This window comes from Meleagris gallopavo, chromosome 5 (assembly GCF_000146605.3).
Source record: "Meleagris gallopavo isolate NT-WF06-2002-E0010 breed Aviagen turkey brand Nicholas breeding stock chromosome 5, Turkey_5.1, whole genome shotgun sequence".
Classification (NCBI taxonomy): Eukaryota; Metazoa; Chordata; class Aves; order Galliformes; family Phasianidae; genus Meleagris; species Meleagris gallopavo.
The window spans coordinates 22,311,071-22,317,575 of record NC_015015.2 but is presented as its reverse complement, the minus strand read 5'-3'; positions in this window follow the sequence as shown (position 1 = coordinate 22,317,575).

Sequence of the window (6,505 nt, the reverse complement as noted above, 5' to 3'; positions counted from 1 at the left end):
AGCTGCGAGAAAGTGCCTTCGAGGCCGCGGCCCAAAGCCCTGACCTCGGGCACACCCCACCCTTTCCTCTTCCTTCTTCCCTCCCGAAGAAAATCAACGTCAGGGAAACCGCTGCGCTCCGGGGTGCACCCATTTGGCTGAGTGCTCCCCAGCCGATGGGGCTGCGCTGGCACTGGGCTGCTTGATGGGCTCCAGCTGTCACGGGTAGGCATTCAAGGCCTCTCTCGTCCCGCACAGCTCCCCCAGCACTTCATGGAAACCTCCCCCCAGCACACCCCTGCCCCCAGTAGCCACCGCCGAACCCAGCGCTCCCATCTACACGCTCTAATATTCATCAATATTCATTCAAGTACAGGCTTGGTCTAAAGAAAACGTGCCTGATGATGGGACTATTTACATTGCAAATCACTTCTAATAACCCACCAGTAGTCAGCTTGGTGATAAATGCTAATTCATCTATCAGCCAAAAAAATAAAAAATAAAATAAAAAATAATAAAAAAATAAAAAAACAATTCAGAACCCAAGAGAGGGAACAAGCAAGTGGAGAAGGGGCTAAGCCCTGTGCAGCAGCACTGAAGCATCAGTGTGGGGAGCAGTGCCAGTGCTCCTCCCCCCAGCAGGGACCCGAGGCCCTGAGGGCTCTCCCAAAGAGAGGAGAACTGCTGGGGGTATGACCAGGACCCCAAATCTGGGCAGAACCAAAGGAGGGCAATGACACCTCACCACTCAGCAGCATCTGCCTTCTGTGCTTTCAGAGATCACTGCTGCTATTTTAAGGTTGCACTCAATTTTGTCACATTTGCCATATACGCACGACTTGGAATATTTCAATATAATTGTTGTGTTGCAGTCCCCATTCTTGCAATGCTTATTTGCTTTCTGGGTAATGGAAGGGGTAAAGTGCTTTTGAATCACTTCTTTTATACCCATTATCGAGAGGAAAAAAAAGAAAAAGAAAAAAAAAAAGAAAGAAAAAAGGGAAAAGAATCAAGTTGAAATGCAGGTGTGTGCTGTTCCCAAGCTAAGGAACCGGGTGCTCTGTTGGGCCCTTACCCAGTTACAAGCCATTCCCTTTGCTCAGTGCACTATCTGGTGCTGCTGGGGCACACGGCACTCCAGGCAGCCCAGCACCACCATCATCCCAGGGCAGGATGGGCTGGGGAGGACCCCACATCCCTGCATGCTGCAGGGACCGTGCTGAGGCTTGGGGCACTGCCTGGGGCTCACGGCAGAGCTGGGGGTGAAGGAGGATCAGGGCTGCAGCAGGAGAGAGCTCTGTGCTCCACTGGCCAGGCTAATAACCTTGTATTAAATTATGAGCCTGGGCTTGTGGCTTGTTTGTTTTTATTTTTTTTATAAGCTGTCTGTTTAGATTTATCACCGCAATTCCTGATAGTGCCTTGTCGGGGATCATTACGATAATCGCAGTGCAGTGTCTGCGGGGAAGGGGAGGGGAGCAGGGTGACGGGTAGGAGCTGCCTGCAGCCTTTTGGGGCACAGGATCTGGTGAGGGGGAGGCACAGGGCAGGAGCCCTCATGAGGGGATGTCGGCAGGGTTAGGGCCCATGGAGTTCCACACAGAGGGAGGGGGGAGCCGGCCTCCCACCAGGAGGTCTCCATCATCTTCTTCTCCAACTCCATCTGAATGAAGATATTGCTGGAAGGAAGAGAAGCCCTGAGAGAGGATGCGCAGAGGAACCCAGAGGATGCAGTGCAGTTGGAAATTAGAAGGTTTCTGTTTTGGCATCAATCCTTCACCTCCCCTTAATTCCCAGTAATTACACCATTTATTTAGGTAAGACTCTTGGAGCAGAGTGCAGCAGAAGAGAAAATAGCAGGAGGCTCTCCACCCTGGCATGCCATCCTCCCAGCCTGCTCCCTTACACACTTGGGTGTGCAAACATGCACGTGCAGCCTTTTTCCTCCTCCTCCCCTCAGCAGTTCTTGCTCTGCCCATGCCAGCAGTACTCCGAGACCTTCTTCCTCAGCAGGGAACAGTGTTGTGCCCTCCAGTGAGACTATGGACCCCCAACTCCCAGACCGGGGGAGAAGCAAGCAAGGAAGAGTGAGAGTGGCACCTGGAGGAGCAGCCCAAGTGTCCCATGCTGCAGTGGATGGCTGGGCCGGGTCCAAGCCCCAGCAAGCACCATCTCCAGCTCGTCCTGCTGCCGTCAGTGCATTAACTGCGTAGGAGGCAGCACTCCTAGGAAGAAAAACCCATTCAAGCTGATGAGCATAAGATAAGTAACAGTAAAGAGGGGGTGAGAAAAGAGCAGGAGGAAGGTGCTTGAGAGACTCACCTGGTAAGAGCCTAAACTGTGCTGTTCCCTGGCAGAGAGGAGTTATGGGAAGCAGGGGCATGGACATGCTGCTGCAAACGTGCCACAGCCCTTTCATTTCACTTGGTCACTGGAATCTGGCTGAGGTGTTCCCCGAGCTGGGTTTACAGAGGCAACAAGTAGCTGTGGATAGTGCTCATCCCTGCCACACCGTGCCTGCCACCCCGGCACCGTCTCAGGGCCACGACCTACATTCCATGTCCCCAGCACATGCTGTGCACTTGGCTGCATTGAGCCCACCAAGCACTGTGCAGGGCTAATTTCTGATGGTGCTGTCACGATGCATCACGTCAAATACCTCACAGGAGCATAAGCACATTATGCCGACGCAGCCACCTTTGTCAGCCAGAGCTGAAATCCCAACATGAGAATACCACCTTCTTCAGCACCTCTGCAGCAAATCCATGCCAGGGGCCTCTCAGGGCTCCTCGCAGTCCAGCACTGCCTGAGCCCCCAGCTCGTGTCCCCCTGCAGCCCAAATGCTGCTGCTCTGGAGCTGCACTTAGCGCCTGCAGCAAAGCAGCAGGCCCGGCCTCACTTCCTCCCTAAGTAATTGCTTTAATTAGCGTTGGGCTTGATGTAGGTGATTAGTTCTCAGGAACTTTTGCAGCAGGCAAACAGACCAGCACAACCCCTCATGGCCTTTGCATTTATGTGCCTCAGTGCCAGTCACACTGCCAGCTGCTGGTCCATCTCCATCAGCCCACATGAGCCCTCGCTGAGCCCATCCGGGGCTGAAGTGCTCAGAAATAACGAACTGCCCATTACAACTGCCATACCACATGGTGGCAGTGCCCAATCTGGAGGAGCAGCCAGAGCCCCCAGTGCTCTCGGGATGTCACTGCTTTGTGAATTTGGGAGAAAAGGGAAGGCGAGGGGCTCGGCAAGACGACGGAGCATGGCTGCAACCTTCAAAATGAGTGTTTCTCTGATTTCAGCACCTGAGAAGGCAGCAGGTCCTGGAGCTCTGAAGTCCATCCGTCTCTCCCAGCGGCAGCACCACGCAATCCTGCTGGCCCCATCATCCACAGCTCCCAGTCCAAGGCAGGAGCAGATGAAAGGCTTCTGCTCAGGATGTGGCAGGGAAACAAATCCCTGCACTCTCTGGAGTGTGCCCAGCACACTGTGGCAGCAGGCAGAGGTCTCTGCTCCAGGGGCTGAGAGGAAGGGGTGCCATGACGGAGCTGGGGATGGCTGAGGGCAGCAGCTGTAAGGGAGAGGCCGTCCCCCACTGTGTGCCCAGCCCCGTGCAGGGCTGGCAGCAGTGTCACATTGTGTGCTGCACACCAAGATCCCAATTAGAGGCAGACGCCTCACATACTGAACTCTTTAATTAATTTGCCTTTTCCTGTCAGAGAACGGCTTCTCTGACAGACTGGGAGGGAACAGAGAGGGCTGCTGCTGCTCAGCAAACTGCACTTCTGCCTAGGCCAGAGAACAGCTGGCAGCAGCAGAAACCCACTTGTTTTCGAAAGGAGACCTGCTGGCCTCCATAGGCCTGTGGATGTGAAGAGCCATGATGAGTGTCTGCATGCCTTAACATGTGGGGAAAGGGACACCACCAGCTACTGCCACCAAAGGAGGGAAGGCTCCCTGCAGCCAGGCCGTGCCCATCTCCTCACCAGCTGCTGCGAAGGGCTGCCTGCTAAGCCTGGTGCTGGAGCACTCACGGGTTGCAGCAGGGCCCAAACAGAGAAATGGTGAGAAGGATTCACACAAAAGCCCCCTTCCAGCACAGCAACTCCAACCAGTATTTCTAGGGCCCCAGGCTTCTGGTTCCTTCTCTTTCTTTTCCTTGCTAACCTAAATAACACAGGAACTTCTGCTGTTCCCCTACTCTTCTTGCTCATTAGGGTGTTTAGAGAACACTGGCTCCCACAGAACCTGGCCAACCCATCATTAACCTCCTCTCACACCAAGAACTGGCTCTTATTTCGCCTCCCATTCCCACCTCAGTTTTCATCTCCAGGCGGACTTTACCCCTCACCCTGGAGGTGACTCACTTTCTTTAATAGCCTCTTGTGAGGGACTTCATCAAAACCCTTTTGAAAGCTAAATAAAATTCTCAGCACTGCATTTCTCCTTTCCCCAGGATTTTGTTAGCACATTAAAAGACTCCTGACAAGCTAAGGCTGAGAAAAGCTTTTGGTTTTTAAGATTATTTCCTGCTCCTAAGCAGCAAAGCTCTCATTTTGCCTCCTAAATTGGGCCAGCAAACACGCGTAGCTCCAGCTTGGTTTCCTCAGGCAGCTCGTGTTGAATTTCCACCTCGCTCCTGGCAGGGTGCTTGCCTCCATGCTGTGTTATCACGCTGCAGTGAGTAGATAAGCTGCAGGCTTTTGGGAAGGAGCCTCGAAATCCCACGACCTGTGCCGCACAGTGCTCTGTACCTCAGGCAGCTGGGCAGGCTGCGGGGTAGCCACAGGCCCACGCCAGAGCTCAGATCAGCCCTGTCCTAACCAACCTCCAACTCTTGGGCTAAGGAGTCCAAAGCAAGGGAGAGGAGCTGCACTTGGCACATTCTAGGACTGCACTCCAAAAATAAAATATGCTCTTTACACACGAGGTCCAAGAGCACCTGCTAGTTTTGTGGCCATAGTAAGAAGTCTACAAAGCACATCCAAGGCAGCATCTGAAGAATAAGCCCACTCGCTCCATTCCTGCTTACAGCTTGTACAAGCGCAGAGGCCAGGCCACGGCTGCCACCACACTTTGGCCCAAAGCTAGAGAGTAGGTTAGAAGGAACACCAAAGCTGCCTGCTCTGATCAGGCCCCCAGCCTTACATCATCTGCGGGCTTTCCCCACAAGCCTCAAACAAGCAGCTGCTTTGGTACTTCAGAAGTGTCCCAAGTCGATGCCAAGTGGAGCAGCTGCAGTTTGCTGCAGCTCCCACTGGAGTTCACTGCCGCTCTGCCAGCATCTCAACAGGGACAGGTCCTGATCAAGTGGCAGCCCCCAGCAGAGCAGCTTTGGGTCCTGCACAGAGTGCCCATCCATGGCACCAGGCCTTTGAGAATCTCTTGCTAAAGCAAGACAGCCCAGAAGACCTTTCTCCAACCATGATGGAAATTTTTCCGTAGATAGTTTGGCTCTGATTATGGAAATGGACATCTGTAAATGCTCTGCAACACATCCACTGAGAATGGGCCTGAAGACTCTTCCAGAAACCACGCAAGGAGAGGGAACAGGAGATGCCAGGATGAGCTGAAGCAGAAGCAGTTTTTTCCAGGCTCTGTTTTTGTTTTCAAGCAGAGCAGTAAAGAGCTCTGCCCAGACCTGTGCCGCCTTGTCTGCGTGAGTTCTCAGCTGAGACACAGCTCCTCCAGCTCCCAGGGTCGGCACATCCTCAGGCCACCCTACGCTGAGGCTATAGGGATGCATGAAGCCTTCCTCATCACACAAGGGAATCCCGTTTTTCAGGCTGCTCTCCTGTCAGATCAGGGATGTGGTTGGCTCAGGGCAGGTTTTAGAGTCTCATTAACACTCTACAATGAGGCCTGGCAGCAGCTGATTTGATTTAAGGTTCATTTCCAGGCTGTGATTTAAGAGAAGATTTGCTTAATGTTCTCTAACAGACTCTTCTGACTGGGAGCCTGAGTGCTGCCTAATGACAGCCTTATTTATTGTAACATCTTTGCAGTGCAGAGTCTAGAGGAGCAGAGCAGAAACACAGCAGCTGCTGGCGGGTGCTCGGATGGCAGAGGAAGCATCCCTCTGTGCAGACAGTGGTAACAGATGCTGGGGCGTGCATTCCTTTATCCAGGACAGCCAGACATTGCATCTCTTTTCTGCTTTAAGAGGTCAGCAAGATAGATCTCTCCCTGCTTGCCTAAGATGGACAGTGCTGTTACATACCATTTTGAGCAGGACAGGAGAAATGCTTCCCTTTCTCTCTGCTGCAGTACCTGAATGATAGGAAATGCAGAAGTGCCTGCTCATCCCCAGACTGGTTGAAAGGCAACTTGCAATTGAGATTCTCTATTCCTCCTCTCTGTTGCGTAGTTGAAGGCCTTCAACTCCAACGCTGAGCGGACCATCCTTCTGGGAAGGGAATGACCCTTGTCTAACATTTGTAAGCTACCTCAAGTTTCTGAGCTGGATGTACCTATCTCCCAAAGCCGATCCCACAGACATTCATCACACAAATGAAGACAGTAGGTCAAG